Source organism: Phyllobates terribilis, unplaced genomic scaffold, assembly GCF_046119375.1.
Source record: "Phyllobates terribilis strain yellow unplaced genomic scaffold, ASM4611937v1 Scaffold_4__5_contigs__length_816908805, whole genome shotgun sequence".
NCBI lineage: Eukaryota > Metazoa > Chordata > Amphibia > Anura > Dendrobatidae > Phyllobates > Phyllobates terribilis.
In genome coordinates, this window is record NW_027362764.1 from 353950646 (window position 1) to 353971769 (window position 21124).

Genomic DNA, 21124 nt, shown 5'->3' on the forward strand with positions numbered 1-21124 from the left:
TAATGGCGACTGGCTATTTTCTGAATCTCATGAGCACTCCCACCAGGTTATTAGTCAGGTTGGGACCAGTGAGGAGAACATCGTTCAGAGATACACCATCATGTTTGGCGCTTGAATCAAACACTCTAATTTGTTTAGGCTTTCTTGGATGGTATACTCCAAAGGAAGGTAGATACCAGCATTTTTCATTGGCTTGCAAGGGTGGAGCTGGCTCTGCGTGGTCATTGCGAAATATCTTCTCCATAAAGGCTACAAAATGGTCCTTCATTTCAGGCTTATTTCTCAATGTTCTCTGCAGTGAGGTGAACCTTGATAAGGCCTGTTCTCGGTTGTTAGGAAGCATGGTCCTTGTTTCCTTGAAGGGTAAGGGAGCGACCCAGGTTCGTTCTTGAAGAATCCACTGTCCATTATTTTAAGAAATTCCTTGTCTTCTATGGATAAGGCAGCCTTGTTGTCATCTTGTGTTGTGCGAAACACTGTTCTCCCTAAGTCGTCACCATAGGGAGTGGGAATGATATCAGGCTCTTGGATGAAGTCAGAGAACCTTTCTTTCACTTCGTAGTGATGAGAGCATGGTTTGAAGTGAGTTGTGCGACCATTTTGAAGTACATACGTTTTAAAGGAGTTGACTTCGGATGCCTTGTGACTCTTATCCAGACATACATTGCCCACGATTACCCAGCCTAGATCAAGTCTTTGGGCATATGGAGCATCATCTGGGCCATTGTATTGTTGACGCACCTTGTGGACCCTTAGAATGTCCCTCCCCAATAGGATTAGAATATCAGCATTCATGTCCAGAGAAGGAATTTCGTTAGTTAGGTGCCTCAACTGGGGATGATGAAGCATGGCTTCTGGAGTGGGAATTTCTTCTTGTTATCGGGTATCTGGTCACATTCAATTAAAGTTGGCAAGGGTATGTGCACGTTCCCCTTGATTGAAGAGATAATGTACCCAGAGGCTATCCTACCAGAAGTCTCAATATGACCAGAACAGGTGTTGAGGGTGTACAGAGCCGTTTGTCCTTTTATATTGAAGATCTGAAAGAGTTTTGGCTTTGCTAGATGTTATGATCTGCAACTAGAACTAAGGAAAGATAGGGGAAAGCTGTCCCTAAAATAAGACTAAGCTGAATCCCTACGATGTAGCGGGCTGCCTGTTCCTTGTGAACAGACCCGCCTTTGTCCTCGGCTAGTCTGAACGGAGACCTATAGAAATAAGGGAGGGGTCCCTAAAAGTACTAAGGACTGGGACAAAAAAGGGACACCTCCTAACAGAAGTTGCTGCAGAACACAAAAGACTCACTGACAAAAAGTACTAGAGGTTCCAGAGGACCAAGCGAACTAGAGAGAGATAGGCACCGAAGCACCTGACTAGAGAGACAGTCAAACAACACTGAAGTCCAGCAAGGCCAGAAGGGCGGAGCTGGAATATATAGGCAGATGGTCACGTGACCGCAAAACACAAGATAGAAAAAACTAACAGGAGGGTTCTAACAGTACCCCCTCTTTTTGAGGATCCTCCTGATCCTCCAGGCCCTGGCCTATCCGGAAACCTCCTGTGGAAAGCTTTAACAAGCCTAGGAGCAGAGACATCATCCGTCCTTACCCAGGAGTTGTCTTCGGGACCGAAACCCTTCCAGGAGACAAGATACTGTAATCTCCCTCTATGCCATCTAGAATTCAAGATACGCAAAAACTGTTCAACATTCTGGTTCTTTCTTTCAGTCTGTCCATTAGACTCAGGATGATAACCTAACCAGACAAAAATGACAAATGGACTCCCAACCTGTCACAAAAAGCACGCCAAAAGCGAGCCACAAACTGAGGTCCTCTATCAGAAGCAATATCCGTGGGAACGCCATGGAGCTTGACAATCTCCTTAACAAACGCCTTAACGAGTGTCTTGGCGCAGGGCAACTTAATGAATGGAACCAAATGACACATCTTACTAAAACGGTCCACGACCATCCAGAAGACAGTAAAACCCTCGGACACAGGAAGATCAGTAATAAAATCCATACTGAGATGAGTCCAAGGCGCACTAGGAACATTCAGAGGGCAAAGCAACCCCGCAGCAGGAGTATGTGAAGCCTTTGACCTAGCGCACACAGTACACTGACGCACCCACTTGATGACTTCCTTCTGCCATCCAGGCCACCAAAAACTGCGACTGATCAGTCTCTTAGTCTCCGAAATTCCTGGATGATCTGCCAACAGAGACTCATGACACTCCACAAGCAAATCTCTCCTAAAGGCTCTAAGCATGAACAACCTCCCATGGGGAGTGTTAGATGGAGCATCATCTTGAGCTTTCAGAATCCCATTCTCCAAAACGGAATCCAAAGTCGCCACCACAACTCCTTTCTGTAAAATGCTCTCCTCCTCGGCACCGACCGTAGGAGAGAAGCTGCGAGATAAAGCATCGGCTTTAACATTCTTAGTACCAGGGATATAGGTAACAGAAAAATGAAACCGAGAAAAAAAAGTGCCCACCTAGCTTGACGGGCATTCAAGCGCTTGGCTGCATCCAGATAGATAAAATTCTTATGATCTGTGAAAACCTGAATAGGAAATCTAGCGCCTTCCAAAAAATGACGCCAATGTTCAAACGTGAGTTTAATAGCCAGCAACTCCCGATTTCCAACATCATAATTCAGTTCGGTTTCCGAAAATTTTTTCAAAAAGAAGGCACAAGTATGTACTCCACCCTTGTTCTCCTGAGACAAAACTGCTCCGACCCCCACCGATGAAGCATCGACCTCGACCAAAAAAGGCTTGGTCTCATCAGGCTGCATAAGGATAGGGGCAGAACTGAACCTCTCTTTGAGATACTCAAACGCTTCAATGGCCTCAGTAGTCCACTGGGCCGTATTCGCAACTTTCTTGGTGAGATCGGTTAGAGGTTTAACAATTACAGAAAAATTCTTAATGAATTTCCTGTAATAATTTGCAAAACCCAAAAATCTCTGTATAGATTTCAAACCAATAGGCCTAGGCCATTCCTGCACAGCCTGAACCTTCACAGGGTCCATTTCAAAGCCCTCGCTGGAGACAATGTAGCCCAAAAAACTAATATTCTGCACAGCAAACTCACATTTCCCCAGCTTAGCAAAGAGTGAATTATCACTCAATAACTGCAAAACTTCATGTACACTCTGCCAATGGGACTCCATCTCTGGTGAATAAATCAAAATGTCATCCAAATACACAACCACATTCTTACCAATCTGATGTCTCAGGACGTCATTAATAAGGTTATGAAAAAATGCAGGTGCATTGGTAAGACCAAAAGGCATCACCAGATTCTCAAAATGACCTACCGGAGTGTTAAAAGCAGTTTTCCATTCATCACCCTCCTTCACACGTAACAAATTGTATGCCCCGCGGAGATCAATTTTGGAGAACCACTTGGCTCCTACTAACTGGTTAAACAAGTCAGGAATTAATGGTAATGGGTAGGAATTGCGTACGGTAATCTTATTAATTTCACGAAAATCCAGACATGGACGTAAACCGCCATCCTTTTTTTTAACAAAGAAAAATCCAACTGCCACAGGCGACTTAGAAGGTCTAATGTGACCAGCAGCCAGGCTAGTCTATACGTACTCCTCCAAGGACTTTCTTTCAGGGATAGTCAGATTAAACAAGCGACTTTTGGGAAGAGTAGCACCCGGAACAAACTCAATGGCGCAATCATAATCCCTATGAGGAGGTAAAACTTGCGACTCTTCCTTCAAAAAAACCCTCCAAAAATCTTGAATAGGTACAGGTAATTCCACTTTTTCCACAGCCGCAATGCGACCATTACAACATTTATCATAGCACTTCGGACTCCAAGACTTAATCACATTAGTAGACCAGTCCAATAAAGGATTGTGCAGTTTTAACCAAGGCAATCCTAGAACAACTGGAGAGGGTAAATTATCCAAAATAACCGAGTCCAAAATTTCTTGGTGAACTCCATTGATAGTGAGAGGAAATGCAGCAGTCTTGTGAGTAATACATTTCAAAGGAGTGTTATCAATTGCAACCACAGAAATAGGTGATGACAAAGGTTTAGATTTCAATTTAAGGTTTTCCAAAAACCCTTTATCAATCACATTAAGTGTTGAACCACAATCCACAAATACCTGAAATTCAATCAAATCTCCCTGCAGAGTAGTACTCCCAGAAAGGAATACTCCTGCAGAGCGTAAACAAGCTATACGGGCGTAACTGACCTATTTTTTTTCTTTACTTAAACGACGCTCACAATACTTAATCAAATGGTCACCTTTACCACAATAAAGACACAATCCCTCAGCGAACCTCCGGTCTTTTTCCTGAGAGCGGAGTGACATCCCCCCAACCTCCATCGGTTCCCCACCGTCAGAGCAGATTTTCTGGGGACTAGGACCTGACATTACAGGAGTCTTTACCTCATTGAGCCTGCACCTCAGTCTCCTGTCTATGCGAACAGCTAACTGCATAGCTTCCTGCAGAGTCTCAGGTGCAGGGAATGCAATTAGCAAATCCTTCCACTTAACTTGTGAAGCCCACCTTCTAAAGTGTGTGCAATAATTTTCAACATCATCAGACCCCTGATTCAAACGTCTAAGTTCTGATTCAGCACATGAGATTCAATCAGGATCGTCATATAATAGCCCCATAGCAGAAAAAAATTCTTCAACAGAACTTAAACACGGATCATTAGGCTGGAGAGAAAAGGCCCAACCCTGTGGTTCTTTGCGGGAAAGTGACATAATAAAACCAAAGCGCTGTGATTCATTCCCAGAGGATCTTGGTCTCAAATGAAAATATAACAAACAAGCATTTTTAAAGGAAAAAAAATCTTGTTGTTTACCATAAAAAACATCAGGCAGTCCTACCTTCGGTTCCACAAAATGCGCTCCAGGACAGCTACTCACGTGTTGCTGAAGCTCGGCCACCTCCAGAGACAATCCCTGCAGACGTTGAGCCAACTCCTGGATGGAAGCCATACTGATCCCTGAATTTCTTTCCTTTTAGTTTTTTTTGGGGGCTGGACTTACTGCTATGATCTGCAACAAGAACTAAGGAAAGATAGGGGAAAGCTGTCACTAAAATAAGACTAAGCTGAATCCCTACGATGTAGCGGGCTGCCTGTTCCTTGTGAACAGACCCGCCTTTGTCCTCGGCTAGTCTGAACGGTGACCTATAGAAATAAGGGAGGGGTCCCTAAAAGTACTAAGGCCTGGGACAAAAAAGGGACACCTCCTAACAGAAGTTGCTGCAGAACACAAAGGACAAACTGACAAAATGTACTAGAGGTCCCAGAGGACCAAGCGAACTAGAGAGAGATAGGCACCGAAGCACCTGACTAGAGAGACAGTCAAACAACACTGAAGTCCAGCAAGGCCAGAAGGGCGGAGCTGGAATATATAGGCAGATGGTCACGTGACCGCAAAACACAAGATAGAAAAAACTAACAGGAGGGTTCTAACAGTACCCCCTCTTTTTGAGGATCCTCCGGATCCTCCAGGCCCTGGCCTATCCGGAAACCTCCTGTGGAAAGCTTTAACAAGCCTAGGAGCAGAGACATCATCCGTCCTTACCCAGGAGTTGTCTTCGGGACCGAAACCCTTCCAGGAGACAAGATACTGTAATCTCCCTCTATGCCATCTAGAATTCAAGATACGCAAAAACTGTTCAACATTCTGGTTCTTTCTTTCAGTCTGTCCATTAGACTCAGGATGATAACCAGACAAAAATGACAAATGGACTCCCAACCTGTCACAAAAAGCACGCCAAAAGCGAGCCACAAACTGAGGTCCTCTATCAGAAGCAATATCCGTGGGAACGCCATGGAGCTTGACAATCTCCTTAACAGATGGTCACGTGACCGCAAAACACAAGATAGAAAAAACTAACAGGAGGGTTCTAACACTAGAGACCTGTTACTTTGCTCATCTATTATGGCATACATTTTGGAGGCCTTGTCGGGTTGTCCTACTGGATAGACCTTGACAAGACATACTTTAGCACAGCATTTAGGACCAGTCCCTTCTCCACATACTTCCATACATGAGGAGGAAACAGCAGTTGCAGCTGGATCAGGAACTTGTGGCTCCCTGCCATGCTTTTGAGCAGGATTGGGTGCTGCAGAATGTTGTGAATTGTGTGGAGCTGGTGTGGGATGCATAGATGTAACGTGTTTGTCACTACCGCATTCGGTGCACTTAATGACAGCCTTACAGTCCGTAGCAAGGTGGTCTGAGGAGGCGCAACACTTGTAACATATCCCTAGCTCCTTGAGAGTATCTCTGTGTTGTGTTCCTGCAAAGTCTTTGCCCTGAATCCACGGCATTCTTTATGTGGGTGAGGTCTTTTGTGGATAGGGCACACATGGTTACTGTCCATAGCTTTAGGAGCAACAGCGTTTGTTTTGGTAAAAGATGGTGCAGTAAGCGGAACGTCAGTCTTTCTCATGGATACTGTGCTCCTTAACTCTCTACGTTTGGTGATATTGTTATCATACCTTGTAGATGATGATGATGATAAAGCTGGTGGAGTAGGTTCAGTGAAGTCAAAGCTGGGATCATTCTTCTTCTGAGCTTGATCACTGACGAACCTGGAAAAATATGAAAAGGGAGGAAAAGACACATTATGCTGTCCTTTATACCGTGAGCCGTGGTCTGCCCATTTATCCTGCATGCCTTTTGGCAACTTGAGAACTACTGGAGTCACGCCATGAGCAGTATCAAGGTAGCTCAGTCCTGAAAGACGTGGGTCTAATTTTGCCAATTCTATTTCCTTTAGCAGGTCACTCAGGTCTTGAAGTTTTCAATTGTCCTTGTTAGTTATTTTTGGGAAGGCTTGCAGTTTCTTAAATAAGGCAGACTCTATGGCTTCTGAGCTGCCGTAGGTTTGCTCCAGTCTCTCCCATACTGCAATAAGACCTGCATCTAAATAGTCCACATGAACTGCCCTTATTGTCTTGATGCGCTACGCTGATTCAGGACCTAACCAGTTGACAGGCAAATCTAGTTGTTCCTTGCCGGTGAGATTAAGGTCTTGGATTACTGCTTGAAAGGTCGATTTCCAGGCTCTATAATTTTCGGCACAATCATCAAATTTGAGAGACTGATGTTTATTAACTCCCTGTGAATCATATATCTGGCGAATTCAGACATGTCTCACCTCCCGGTCATAGTTGCAGGATTAACTTGTGGTATCCCTGGGGAATGTAAGTTCTCTGCATATATGACTGAGACAGATCAGGACGGAATGATGTGGCATGAGGGTTAAGTTGTGGTTTAGTCTCTATAGGGTCTGCTGGCTGCGGCCTAAATTGTGGGTTAGTGCTAGAAGTTACCTTGTCAGCAGTAGGTGGCGACATTTCTTGGCTTACGGGTGCATCCGTGTGGTGGATTGGAGGTGGCACTGGTACAGATGGTAAATGTTTTAGCACATAGTCTGTAGTGCGATCAGCTGGGTCCTCCATTTCTCCTAAAATAAAGCAGTCCATATTAGCATCTTGACCTAGTGCTTGTTCAAGGACCTTCAGTTTAGCGAGGGCTGCTGCTTCTTCCCTTTCTGCTTGGAGTGTTTTTAATTGAGCTTCTACTTCAGCCTCCTTCCTATCAAAGGAGCTTTTTACTCTAGCTTCCTCTGCAGATGCACGGATTTCCAGTATCTTGTCAGACAATGTTGACTTCCTGGACTGAGATGATCTGGAAGACTGAGATGTGATTTTGGTCGAGGTTGTACGATGTGACCTAACTTCTTGGAGGTGTGCGATGCGGAGTTCTGCCTTATCCTGGGCATCTCGCACTAATACGGTCTTTTCTTGGAGAAGAGTCTCCCTTTCAGCCAACTCTGCTGGGGCATCATCCATATCACAGTTACGCAGGAATGCAATGTACTTAACAGATAGTCTCTGGTAGCGATCATAGGCGGCAGATAAACTCTTCAATTTGGCGGTTAAATCTGCTACGTCATTGTTAGCACGTGGAAGAACTGCTAAATAGTGCTCAACTCTGCCCCATAAATGATCTATGTTATCATGGAGCTCATCTCAGGTCGTCTGCAGGTTCTCTCTGACCTTTTGTGTTGGCTTGGTTACACGTTTTGGTCATACATCCTGCTCTGCAGTAAGTGTGGACTCTGCTCCTGGAGCATCTGCGGTGTCAGGAATATGATGTGCTTCTCCCACAGAGGGATCCACTGTGCCCCTTGTAGACATGCTTTAGCTAAGTTGGTGGACGGTCATAGACTTGCTACCAGACATGCATCTGCACACAGATACTGAAGACTTAGGTCTCTTGTTACTATTCTGAAAAGTGTGTCCCATAAAGAGAATTGAGCTGTGTTGTCTGTTTCTAAATGTGAAAAGTTTTAAAAAAGTTTTGCATGTCCTGTAATCAACTGTTTTGCTCTTTTCCAGCCCGAGGACGTGCTGTGCTTTACCAGGGGGGAATGTAGCGCCCCGAGGGTTCGGCCGCTACAGGGGTATTGCACCTCTGCCAGAGGTGTGATATTCCACTCCCGGGTAAGGATAGAGTGTGGACCAGGACTCAGTTATCTGCATACAGCACACACACCCCATTTCCGAAGGACAGCTCAACAGTGCTCCCACTAGACAGAAGTGCAGGCACGACCGACTATGTCCCTGACTGGAGTGGGGAGGGGGGTGGAACACCCAGTGCTGTAGGGGCAGATAGGGGTTGGTTCCTGAGCGTAGGTAGGAGCCCATTGGTTGCTGGTCACCTGGGCTCATGGCTAGAGGGAGGTATAAAAGGTGGGCACCATCTTAGAACAGTGTTCAGTGTTCAGTCAGAGAAGAAGACAGGGAGCAGAGGCTCTGTAGGAGCTCTGCTCAGAGGCAGGCCTAGAGAAAAGGCCGGAGCCTGAGAGGAGAAGGAGAAGTGGGCCTGGAGAAGAGGCCAAGGGAAGGAGGAGAAGATAGAACAGGAAAGAAGGAGAAGAGAGAGAAACAGAAGGGCTCAGGAACAAGAAGGTGGAAGGGACCCTAAGAACCCACGAGAATCCAGGGTGAAGGGTCAGGCAGATTAAGGGTACCGGATCCCAAGTTGGTGGAGGAGAAACAACCCTCAGCCAAAGACCGGAGGCTGTGACCATTTATTGGTGCAGCACCTCATCAAACCTGCTAGGAAGGCACCATAAAGGACAGCGGGGAACGGGGCCCACGTTTACCTGCGCAGGTCCGCGGCGACCGGACAAAAGTGGGTCACTGGTGAGGCAGGCCAGAGAAAGGAAAGAAGGGGGTCCTGTGCCATTCTCCTGAACTGCCTGGGAGTTGACCGAGCCCCTCACCTGGTGGACGCAGCATGGCTCGGGCGGTCACTACCTGTACAGGAGTGACCTGGAGTACCTGAACTGTGAGTAAAAGACATTGGACTGCAGTACGTTGTCTGTGTGCTCTTTCGCTCCTCCAGCACTACCGGTACTGGGACTCTCACCACCATCACTCCCACCATCCACTACACTGCCCTGGGGCCGCACTCTTCCCGTGGGGAGTCACACCATCCCAGCTGCATACATCATAAGCCCCAGCGGACTGCCTTGCAGCGGCAGTTCCTAATAACCGCAATCCACGGGTGGCGTAGTCGGACATTATCTAAAGTACAGTAGCAGACTACCATTGGTCTGACCACCCTGAGCCGCGGGACCGGGCCGCCACTACTACTCCCAGCGTCTCCCTATTGTCCGGTTCCGCGTGCTCCACGGCCCAGGGGCGAGTCAGCTTTGGCGTAGTCGGCAGGATTACGTGCCCGCTAACAATGGGTACTGCGCGCCTGAAGAGAAAGAGACTGTTTTATTGAAATTGACTGTGTTGAAAAATGGCGCCCACCCTAGAAGAACGAGCACCATAATGTGCGCGCCAAAAGACCAAAGGAGGCCGCCTCCCATCGTGGGCCAAGTCCCAGAATGGCGCCAAAGAAGGAGCCCACCCCCAACAGCTCTGAGCACGGCTGTGGAGATGTCCATCAAGGTGGGGGCTCTGCCACTGAAAGTAATTGTCACCAAGTTGCCCCAGGACCACCCCCAATGGGGGTGGGAAGAGAAGAAAACTGTGGGGCAGGGCGCGGTCTGGATCAGCCTAGAGAGACCGCACCCGGGGATGGACGCCTTCAGCAGCACCAGCCTCCTGGCCCGAAGCCTGCTGCAGGCTCAACCGCCCTGCAGCCTAGAAGAGGTCCTAGCGCAGCTCCCCCGAGACCCGGAGCGTGCGCAAGCTGCACTGGAGGACCTGGAGCGGAGGATGGTCTGGGCACAGCGGGGTGCGCTCATCGAATGGAGAGAGGAAATGGCCCGGCAGGCTGAAACCCGCCAACGGCAGGTACCACCCGCACCCCGGAGTCCGCCTGCCTCTGAGGACAGAGCAGGAGAAGTGAAGGCCGGAGGCGGCGTCGCGGAGGAAGCCATGAGGACCGAGGCAGGTACAGGGGACGTCACCACCCCAGACCCAGCAGCTGCAAGCCAGCCCCAGCCTCCCGTAGCAGAACCCGAGGCCCCACTTACCACACCGGTTGCCGCGCCGCCACTGCTTCCCGCTAGGCCTCAAACAGCGAGCGCCGCGGCCACGCCCCACCCGGCGCCACGCCCCTTGACCCCGGGCGCCGTAAAGTGCGAAGCGTCATCGGCCCGGTCGCAAGGCCTGGATGACCCGGGCGCCATTGCTAAGCCTGCGCCCCTGTCCTGGACGGGACTGCCATCGAGCGCAACCAAGAGACCCCCGGCCTGGTCGCAAGGCCGAGTGCCCCCGGGCGCTGCTCCCAGACCAGGTCCCTCCACTATACCACAGCTGGGCGTGGACCTGATTGCACATCACATCGGTCCGGATGGACTGCCGGTGGAGTGGTCGGCCGTACTGATCATCGGTCAGCCATGGAAGACCCAGCCCCCGCGCGAGCCTTCAACACCAGCTCTGGAGCCCGTGAAGGTCACCCCGCCCTCGCAAGAACGAGCCCAATCTGAGTGGGACCCTGCCAATGAGAGCTTAGTGGGGCTCACTCAAGAGACCCGGGCAGCCGCGATCCGCTGTCTCGAGGTTTGCCAACAACAGCTGGTGACCTTTGAACAGGAGCGACGAGAGCGGCGCGTCAGAGAGGAACGGCTCGAGGCCCAGAGTGCCGAACAGAAACGTAAGGCCCGCCAAGACCCCCGAGCTGCCCGTTGTCCCCGCATCACCGGGACCATAATCAAATTTCATATGGAGAATGGCTGGGGCTTTATCAAGGGTCCAGAAACTGCTGGCGACGTCTTTGTGACCCGCAGGGACAATGAGAGTCATCTACCTGAGGGACACAGTGGCCGTGACTTGTACCCTGGTGATGTGGTCACCTTCACCCGCCATGATGGTGCCAAGGGACCGTACGCCCTACATGTTCATCGGCTCACTGAGGAGGAACTACAACACCACAGCTATGAGGAGAGCCAAGAGGACCCGGACGGGTCTTGAGATCACCAAGAGGAGGAAGGAGCATATGAAGGACACCGCTACTAGTGAGTAGCCACGTACCTGTGTACATAGTTACCCGTCAGGGTACAGAGAACTGTTTACTGTTCGGGACTGTTATAGAACTGTTATGGAACTGTGTGAAAGTTACCCCCTACATCCCCTAACAGGCTGAGGACTGTGAGCAGCCATTCCCCTTCCCAAAACTGGCCGAGGACTGAGAACGGCCAATCCCCTGTAAATAGTTGCGCTTCCTAAAGCGCCCCCTACTGGTTTTATATCAAGACTACCACGTCTACCTCGGGACAGAGAGTCCCTCACGCTTACAAGTTTGCTAAAGTTTTTGCACTTAGAAGAATGAACACCTGGTCGCAAGTTGCACCGCGGCCATGATCCAAGAATACAAGAATGTGTTTTGCTTAAAAATGTTTTGTGAAGAGTTTAATATGCTGCTAGAAAATGTTTTACATAATCTTGAAACCGTTTTATATGACAAGTGACAAAAGAGTTCCAGTAGTGTTAAAAATGTTTTATAATGCCTAGTGAAAGAAAAGTGTGTCCCATAAAGAGAATTGAGCTGTGTTGTCTGTTTCTAAATGTGAAAAGTTTTAAAAAAGTTTTGCATGTCCTGTAATCAACTGTTTTGCTCTTTTCCAGCCCGAGGACGTGCTGTGCTTTACCAGGGGGTAATGTAGCGCCCCGAGGGTTCGGCCGCTACAGGGGTATTGCACCTCTGCCAGAGGTGTGATATTCCACTCCCGGGTAAGGATAGAGTGTGGACCAGGACTCACTTATCTGCATACAGCACACACACCCCATTTCCGAGGGGCAGCTCAACGGTGCTCCCACTAGACAGAAATGCAGGCACGACCGACTATGTCCCTGACTGGAGTGGGGAGGGGGGTGGAACACCCAGTGCTGTAGGGGCAGATAGGGGTTGGTTCCTGAGCGTAGGTAGGAGCCCATTGGTTGCTGGTCACCTGGGCTCATGGCTAGAGGGAGGTATAAAAGGTGGGCACCATCTTAGAACAGTGTTCAGTGTTCAGTCAGAGAAAAAGACAGGGAGCAGAGGCTCTGTAGGAGCTCTGCTCAGAGGCAGGCCTAGAGAAAAGGCCGGAGCCTGAGAGGAGAAGGAGAAGTGGGCCTGGAGAAGAGGCCAAGGGAAGGAGGAGAAGACAGAACAGGAAAGAAGTAGAAGAGAGAGAAACAGAAGGGCTCAGGAACAAGAAGGTGGAAGGGACCCTAAGAACCCACGAGAATCCAGGGTGAAGGGTCAGGCAGATTAAGGGTACCGGATCCCAAGTTGGTGGAGGAGAAACAACCCTCAGCCAAAGACCGGAGGCTGTGACCATTTATTGGTGCAGCACCTCATCAAACCTGCTAGGAAGGCACCATAAAGGACAGCGGGGAACGGGGCCCACGTTTACCTGCGCAGGTCCGCGGCGACCAGACAAAAGTGGGTCACTGGTGAGGCAGGCCAGAGAAAGGAAAGAAGGGGGTCCTGTGCCATTCTCCTGAACTGCCTGGGAGTTGACCGAGCCCCTCACCTGGTGGACGCAGCATGGCTCGGGCGGTCACTACCTGTACAGAAGTGACCTGGAGTACCTGAACTGTGAGTAAAAGACATTGGACTGCAGTACGTTGTCTGTGTGCTCTTTCGCTCCTCCAGCACTACCGGTACTGGTACTCTCACCACCATCACTCCCACCATCCACTACACTGCCCTGGGGCTGCACTCTTCCCGTGGGGAGTCACACCATCCCAGCTGCATACATCATCAGCCCCAGCGGACTGCCTTGCAGCGGCGGTTCCTAATAACCGCAATCCACGGGTGGCGTAGTCGGACATTATCTAAAGTACAGTAGCAGACTACCATTGGTCTGACCACCCTGAGCCGCGGGACCGTGCTGCCACTACTAGTCCCAGCGTCTCCCTATTGCCCAGTTCCGCGTGCCCCATGGCCCAGGGGGCGAGTCACTTGCATGGCTTACCACCTCCCACCATGCTAGACTGCAATCTTACCCCTCAGGCCAGGCTGCACACTTTGCTCCAGTACCTGCTGTTTGTATGTCTCTTGTCTGCTGGCTTAGGGCGGCGGCGCTGTTACTTCTTGATTCTTAAAGTTACAATGCGCGCAGTCCTAATGCGTCCCCAGCCTATTGCTGTGAGTCACTGCATACTTAAACCACCTCCACCCAGTAGGAGGTGCCTGAGCAACACTTTCCATCTGTGTGTTTCTTGCAACTGAGTTGTCAGGTCTGGTCCTGTATCTAGTCTGTTTCTGCCACCCTGGGGGCTGTATACCCAGGCCTGTTACCTGTACCTGTGATTTCTAGTCAGTTTCTGCCACCCTGGGGGCTGAGTTCCCAGGCTCATTCCTGTATCTTGTTCCTGGTTCAGATCCTGTCTGAACAGTGTCCTAGTCCGTTACCTGTTTGTCTCTATGTCTGAACCTTTTCCTGCAGTATCTGAACCTTCACCTAACTCCAAATCGTTGTCTCTTTATTTCTGTTTGTGAGTTTTGTGTCCACTCGCTACTTCATTGCAAGTACCTTGTATGTATCTGGTTCTGCTCGTTCTGTTTCCCTGCCTCTGTATCTAACTCCTGTGTTCCAGCTATCTTCTTGTGTTTTCCAGTCTGTTCCATGTGAACAGAGCCCTGTCCTGTCTACCGCATCTGCAGTTTTTGCTTTGCTCTGCTTGTTCACCGCACCTGCGGTTTTTGCTCTGCTCTGCTTGCTCACCGCATCTGCGGGTTTTGCTCTGCTTTGCTTGTTCACCGCACCTGCGTTTTTTCTCTGCTCTGCTTGTTCACCGCATCTGCGGGTTTTGCTTTGCTCTGCTTGTTCTCCGCACTTGCGTTTTTTGCTCTGCTCTGCTTGTTCGCAGCATCTGCGGGTTTTGCTCTGCTTTGCTTGTTCACCGCATCTGCGGTTTTGCTCTGCTTGTTCACCGCATCTGCAGGTTTTGTTCTGCTCTGCTTGTTTACCGCACGTGCTGTTTTGCTCTGCTCTGCTTGTTCACCACATGTGCGGGTTTTGCTCTGCTTTGCTTGTTCACCGCATCTGCGATTTTGCTCTGCTTTGCTTGTTCACTGGATTTGCGGTTTTGCTCTGCTTTGCTTGTTCACCGCATGTGCGGTTTTGCTCTGCTCTGCTTATTCACCGCATCTGTGGGTTTTGCTCTGCTCTGCTTGTTCACCGCATCTGCAGTTTTGCTCTGCTCTGCTTGTTCACTGCATCTGCAGGTTTTGCTCTGCTCTGCTTGTTTACTGCACTTGCGGTTTTGCTCTGCTCTGCTTGTTCACTGCATCTGCGTTTTTTGCTTTGCTCCGCTTGTCTACTGCACTTGCGGGTTTTGCTCTGGTCCACTTGTCTACCGCACTTGCGGGTTTTGCTTTGCTCTCCGCACCTGCGGATTTTGCTCCGCTCTGCTTGTCTACCGCACCTGCGGGTTTTGCTCTGCTCTGCTTGTCTACTGCACCTGCAGCTCCATTCCTGTATCCCAGTCTGTACTGGTCCCTATCCTGCCTACATTCCTACCTTCCAGTACCCGCCTCTCTGCATGTCAGCCGTGCCTGCCTGTGCCCACCTGTCTGCACGCCAGTCGTGCCTGCCAGTGCCCACCTGTCTGCATACCTGCTGTGCCTGTCAATATCCACCTGTCTGCATACCAGCCGTGCTTGCCAGTACCCACCTGTCTATATGCCAGTCTAACCTGCTTGTTCCTGCATTCCCCGGTGTAGGTCAACAGCTGTGACTGGGGTCTGACCTGGAGTAGCACCTGCTCCCTCTGCTCGGTTCCTCCCTGGTTCATGGAGTCGACTGAGCCGCCGTGCGACCTTGGTCGGACCGGGTTGATACTTAGTTACGCCCCTCCAGGCACTCCTGGGTTCATGGTACAGTGGGATCACTAATCAAGCTCACGCTAGTCAGTCCGGGCGCGAGCGTAACAGGTAACAAGAGAATCCTTTCTCCAGTCCTGCAGCATGTGTAGTCAAGATGGATGTGATGAAGAAGAAGGAAGTGAGGAGCAGGAGATAGGAGGAGTTACAGACCGAAAGGTGTTGTGGGTAAAACACAGAAATAATACATGTTATAACAACGGCCAGTAGATGGCAGCAAAACACAACAATACAATAATCATGTAACATTAGGTAATGCCCAAAATGGCTGAAAGTCTTTTCAAACAAAGAGCTGGACAGCACAGTAAGTCTTCCGGTTCAGGCGCCGACCATGTGAATTCAAATTAACCGCTTATGTTCTCCCCTATGGTTTCCCAATTAACCATCTGTTTCCGACATTCAAAACCCTCAAGGTCTTTGTTATCGTCACCTAGCTGAAGGCTATCTTTAAATACCAACTTTTGTGTCTATGGACCGCTACCTCCTTCGTTGTGGGAAAAAGCAGCCCACCTCTTCTCACCATATTGACATTTCTAATCATACCAAGATGGCCTCAATTCTTGATCAAGAGAAACAACTCTCCCAAATAGATGGTGACGAGGAGGCATGCCACTCCCTTAGACCACCCCGCACCTCTTCGGTAAGGAAAGGGGACACACAAATGGACCCATCGGAACTGGCAGCTGACGTCACGGCTAAATTGCTACCGGAAATTAAATCTATCATTCAATCTACACATAATTCTGCCCTGATGGACTTACAGGTTAGGCAAGATTAACAAGCCGAACAGCTGACTGATTTAGAATCGCGGGTATCGACCTTTGAGGATGACTCAAAGGAGGACCAGGCAAAAGTGACAGCTATTGCTCGTGAAAACATGATCCTGAGAGACCGTATTGATGACCTGGAGAATCGCTCCCGGCGGAGGAACTTGCGTCTGGTGGGACTACCGGAATCATATCCCCAAAGTGTACTGAAACCACTATGTGAAAATGATATCCCAAAGGCTCTAAAATTACCTGAGGGCAGAAAGGTGGAAAGAGTATACAGGATTGGCCCCCCACCCTCAACATGCACGAACCGGGACACATCCAGACCTAGACAGGTCATCATGAAATTCCTGGATTTTAACGATAAAGCAGACATTATACGAGCTTATAAACAACTCAATCACCCGTTGGTCATTCAGGGTCATAAAATTTTGCTCTTTGAGGATTATTCCATTGAGGTGACCAGAAAACACAAAGCATTTAGCTCCATCTGCACTAGACTCCATAAAGAAAAGGTCCGCTTTCAACTACCCAGCTACTCTACAATTGAAAGACTCAAATGTCTCTTTTCGTGAATTCATATCTCCGGACAAAGCCGAAACTTTTGTCAATAACCTGCTGTGCCTAGGGGCCAGCCCGGATCTGACCCCTCAAGATGAGAACGAGGCTTCATGTCCAAGACCCTCAGAGAGATTTGGAAGCCAAACAGGTAAAGGAGAACGGAGACCTAACAAAAACGTGACAAAAAAGTTAATTATTCAGGAAATTATCCTCTCTACACATGGGACGCGTCGATCTGAGTGGCCAATTGGAAATTGCTGCTCCCGCCCTTCCCTCTCTCTCTTTGGACTCCTAATACAATAAATGACAAGTTTTACGAATTGGGGGAGGAGGGATAGAACTGGGAGCAAATGAGGGGAAAAAGCAAAAAAAATGAAAATAACAAAACAGGGGAGATTTTATTTGAAAATCTTATACACATGGTCGGGCATAAGTGAAGCCCAAGGGAAAGGTTCTCCTAGCGAGCTGGGACGAAGTGCCTCAGCTCGTGCTAGGACTAATGTGTTCTACTGTTTTGAATGTTTGTTGTTCAATTTTGGTATATAATGTTGAGAATGATTTCCGTTTCTTTATTCCAGTTGAATGCCATCACTGCCATTATTATTTTACAAATACCCCACCAATTCGATTTAACCATATTACTTCTATTTATGTATATTGTGTCATGGAACGTTAAGGGTTTGAGATCTCCCCAAAAACGTATGAAAATCCTCAGACATCTAAAACGCCTAAAACCCGACATAGCCCTCCTTCAGGAAACACATCTTCCAGAGACAGATTTCCCTTGGATGAAGAAGTTATGGGTTGGCGCTGTGTATGGTTCCTCTTCAGTGTATAGAAAGGCTGGGGTCCTAATTCTTATCAACAAAAACTTCTCACACCAGATTATCAGCCAACAAATGGATAGTGAGGGTAGATTGGTTCACTTAACAATATCTACGCCCTGCAGGGTTTTTTCCTTTTATAATGTATATGCACCTAATGTAGGAAATAAATCCTTATCAAACAGTTGGAAACTAGACTTTTGCTAGACCCCAACTCCAATAAAATAGTAGGGGGTGACTTCAATTCAGTAGTGTCGGTACACGAAGACAGGAAAAATACTACAGGCATCATACAGTCAACAACTACACATGACAAGATACTATTATGTGGCGCCCCTGAGGGTTCAGTCACCACAGAGGTACTGCATCTCATCCAGAGGTGTGGCACCTCCTTCTCTCTGGTAAGGATGGAGTACTGCCCGGGACCCCAACACCTGCACTCAACACTACACTACTCCATGCGGCTGGAAGGGCATTATGAACTTCTTTTGCTGCCCCGTCCCTGGCTGGAGTGGGGGGAACCAAAAGGTAGGGGGAACCAAGTAGTGGGTGTGGGTGGAGGATACAGAACAGGGGAGCACTGTCAGGAATAGTATAAGAGGGGAAGCCATCATGTGTAGGGGTGGATTCAGTGAGAGAGAAGAGAAGAGGAGCAGAGTCTCTTCAGGAGCTCTGCTCCAGAGTGGGGCCTAGTAAGAGAGGCCCAAGAGTGAGAGGGGAGCGGAGGAGAAAGGCTCCAGTAACAAGGGATCCCAGGGGGTACGGTGAGTGCAGGATGGCACCCGTACGCCCTAATCTGCCAAGCGTCAGAGGGATCAGGCCGCAAGAAGGGAATCGGTCCCTGGACTAGCCGAATTACTTTACGTCTCAGCTAGAAAACCGGAGGCTTCTGCACTTTCAAGGTGCAGTTGCCACATTCGCACCTAAGCCGCCGAAAAGGACACCAAGCCAGGTCCGGGAACTTCAAGTTTCCCAGAGGGATCTCAAGGTACCCGATCGTGACTTTGTGTGGCGGGGCGCAGGGCAGGAGGGAGAGACCCAGCACGGGAAGTCGGCTAAGAAAGGAACATACAGAGAGGGGTCCCGCTAAGTGCTCTTGAGATACTTGAGGGAGTGCTGAACCCCTGCCTGGAGAATGCAGCGCGACGTGGGAGACTGTCAGCTATCTAGTGCTCCCTGAGGAACCTAAATAACTGTGAGTAAACTCGGATGACTGCACCCCACTGCTTCTGTCAGTTATTTCTACCACGCTATCGCTCCTGCACTACAACGCCCAGCATCACCATCTGCACCTACACTGCCCTGGAGCTGTGCTCTGCCTGTGGAGAGCCGCACCAACCCAGCTGCCCTAACACCTGCTCCAGAGGTCTGCAGCAGTGCCGGTACCCATTACCGGGAACCACAGGTGGCGTCATGAGACAAAACTGTTATTCATCCAATCAAGTAACAAACCCCTTTTTAAGAGTGACCCCAGGGTACGGGCCCGGGAGCCAACCGCTGTGACATCCCAAGAAGGTAAAGGCCCGGGTACCGAGTTTCCCCCATATCCCCCTGGGCGATTCATCTCTTCCTGGTGTCACAAACAGGATTCGAACAGACCCTTTATCACCGGGTATTGTGCGCCTAGAGACTGTTTTTCTTTACTGAATGTGGCGCCCGCCCCAGAAGAACGGGCGCCATTATGTGCGTACCCAAAGACAACAAGGAATCACCTCCCATCGTGGGCCGAGTCCCAGAATTGCGCCAAAAGCGAGGCCCGCCCCAAGCAACAGTGACAGTGTATGTAGATGTGTCTATCAAAGTCGGGGGGCCGCCCTTAAGAATGACCGACAACAGGCTGCCATTTAACTGCCCCCGAAAGGGGAGAGGAGGATGAGAGAAGCAGTGGAGACAGGGTATGGTCTTAACCAGTCTAGACAGACCGCACCCGGCAGCCAGCATGGACGGAAGCCAGGACCAAGCCTCCGCCTCTGGCCTGCAGCAACAAGCGACCCCCCTCACCCTGGAGGGAGCGATATCCAAGCTGTCCCCGGAGGATGCCGAGTTCCTCCAAGCAGAGGTGCAGGAGCTGAGCCAGCAAGTGGAGAAGGCCCAGCAAGCAGCGGTCGCAAGGTGGAAAGAGGAGCTGCTGGCGAAGATCGCAGCCCGGCGGCAGCCAGCGCTGCGTGTCACCAGTGGCACCCCAGCCCCGGCGGAGCCCAATGAACGCCAGGAGGCCTCGTGCAGCACAGGAGCAGGTAGGAGAAGTTCCCCTATCCCGGGCGCTGAAGGCGCTGACCTGCTCCTGGGCCTCCTGCAGAACCCTCTGTCCCCAGGCACGTACACCCTAGAGCAGCTTCTGAGCCCGGAACCTCTGCCCCCGGGCGCCGACTCCACGGTCCTGCTGCTCGGCTCCCTCCCAGAACCGTCAGCCCCAGCACCCGAGTGGGTGTACGGAGCCCCCTCGTTTGACTGGTCCGCTAAATACGAGGATCAGAAAAAAAAACCTCTAATCCCTGTACCAGCACCCCCGGCTGCCCGCCAAGCAGGAGAAGAATTTAGGTGGGACAAAACCGGGGGGGGGGGGACCTCATGGGGTTCCCGCAAGAGACCCAGGCCCAAGCTCTCCAGAGGGAGGAATACTGCAGGAAAGAACTCCTGCAGCTGGAAAAAGAACGGGGCACCTGGCGGGTGCGCTGGGAACAAATGGAGTCCCGGAATAAGTCCGTAAAGGCCAAAGTCCGCCAGGCCGAATCCGTCAAGCCCAGTCCCCGGGAGGAAGGGCTCATCGTGAAGGTTGACCTGGAAGCCGGATGGGGCTTTATCCGGGACCCACAATTTGCACGGGACATCTTTGTTAACCGGCGGGATGTCGAGCCCCACCTTGAACAGGGCCACCCCAACCGAAACCTTTACCCCAGTGACCGTGTCACTTATACCAAGCACCACGGGGAACGCAGGTGGTATGCCCTCCAAGTACATCATGTGGTCGAGGAGGAAGAGGACATGCCCCCGCAGTCAGAGGCGGCTGACCCGGCTGGGTCAGCCTGCAGAAAACAGGAGTACGCCCCTAGGCAGGGACACCACTACTGAGCAAAATTAATTGAAACTGAACATTGTAAATAGTTATCCGCAAGGATGCAGAAGAAAATTTAAAATTTGTTTTTGTGTGAACTGAAGATATATGTGTGCTTTTAGTTACCCGTAAAGGGTATAAAGACTTGCAGGCTGAGGACTGTGAGAAGCCAAAAACTATCCATTGTAAATAGTTGCACTTATTAAAGTGCCTCCTATTGGTTTTATATTAAGAGACCACTGAACAAAAACCCGTTTGGCGTGGCCGGAGACGTGGTCCAACACCTGGATCACTTATGCCCTGTAGCCATGCCAAGGGCCTACGTTGAGGGTTTTCAGATGGGTCCCTCATGTTACTCATGTTGCACCTTCACCAGTGAGATGGACACCTGGTTATGGGACTCACTGTAACTTTAAGAAGAATGTCTTATATGAAAAATGTTTTATATACTTGAAGGAAGTTTTATAATGTTTTATAAAAGTAACCAGTAACGTTTAAGAAAAAGTGCCTCCCATAAAGGGAAGAAAGCGTTTGTTTATTATCTTATATGTGATGCATCTAAAAATTG